The 1134-nt window shown below is 66.5% G+C and overlaps 1 protein-coding gene across 1 annotated transcript in view; it reads right to left on the bottom strand.

Annotated features, from left to right (window-relative positions):
- KLHL32 (kelch like family member 32) overlaps positions 1-248 on the bottom strand; it is a 230349-nt gene extending 230101 nt beyond the window's left edge. Inside the window, exon 1 of the mRNA XM_019537781.1 lies at positions 148-248. The gene's annotated coding sequence lies outside the window, so the exon portion shown is untranslated. The remainder of the gene's footprint in view (positions 1-147) is intronic.
- Positions 249-1134: the final 886 nt, after the last annotated feature.

Below are 1134 nucleotides of genomic sequence, written 5' to 3'. Positions count from 1 at the left end.
CGGCCAATAGCCCATTGTGACGCGGCGGGGCAGGATCGGCGCTGCCCGTCGTTTCCGTGGCAACCGAGGGCACGGAGCGTCCCGCTCGGGGCTGCGGCTCGCACCGCAGGCCGGGGCGGACCGGGCTCCCCAGCGCGGGGTACTCACCCGGCCGAGGTGGCGGCGGCAGGACGCAGGGCGGCTGGCTCGGGGCTCCAGCGCTGCTTGTGTGCGCTCCAGTCCCCGCCCGCCGGCACAATGGATTGCGCTGCCGCTGCTGTGTGGGCGGGAGGAGCTTTCCCCGCTCCCTGCCTCCTCCCCGCCAGCAGCAGCAGCAGCAGCAGCAGCAGTGCCCGGCGCCCCTCGGCCGTAGTGCGCAGCAGCAGGTCCCCCCAGCGCGGGGCGCACCTGCAGCGGGAGGAAGGCGGCCGCTGGTCCCCCCACCGCCTTCCTGCGGCAGCGGGCCGGAGGGGGAGGGCAGCAGGGCCCCTCAGGCGCGCTCCTCGTGGCTCAGTGAAAGGGCTCCTCCACGCTCCCCTCACGAGGGAAGGGCGCCCTCGTCTTCCCTCCCCGGGATGAACCAGCGCGACAGGTGGGTGGGCTCGTCTCCCCAAAGACCCCTCGAGATGACAGGTTTCCGCCGCGAAGCCTTGCCTTCACAACATGGGGTTGGGTCCCCTTGTTTTGCCTTTGTGGCAGGTGGGGGTCTTCGCTCTGTGCTGTGCCAGGGTTGACAGGAGGAGTGCTAGGGATGGTGCAGGGTGGTTTGGATAGCGAGGAACCTGCCGCAGGCAGGGGGTTGGACTAGATCAGCCGTTCTCAACCTTTTGCACCTTACATCCCACCTACGTCGTCAAAACCCATGAGTGGGCGGGGAGTCCCCCGGAGGCCATGTAAAGGGTGGGGGGAGGCCGATAAAAGCGAAACCAGAAGTCCTGCCATGATCCAAGTCCCACCTAGAGGACCTTTGGTGGGACGTGTCCCACCAGTTGAGAAACCCTGGACTAGAAGACCTCTGGAGGTCCCTTCCAGCCTCTATTATTCTCTGTTATTCTGATCCTTTGACCTTGCCCTAGGCAATTTAGGGCCAGACTGGCAAAGGGTACGTGCCTCAGCTCCCCCCTGGCCCTAGAGAAGTGCCCAGAAGTCCCGAGT

Source organism: Crocodylus porosus, unplaced genomic scaffold, assembly GCF_001723895.1.
Source record: "Crocodylus porosus isolate Cpor-Errol unplaced genomic scaffold, CroPor_comp1, whole genome shotgun sequence".
Lineage (NCBI taxonomy): Eukaryota > Metazoa > Chordata > Crocodylia > Crocodylidae > Crocodylus > Crocodylus porosus.
The sequence above is the reverse complement of the archived record's forward strand: the minus strand, read 5'-3'. Positions and strand labels throughout refer to the sequence as shown.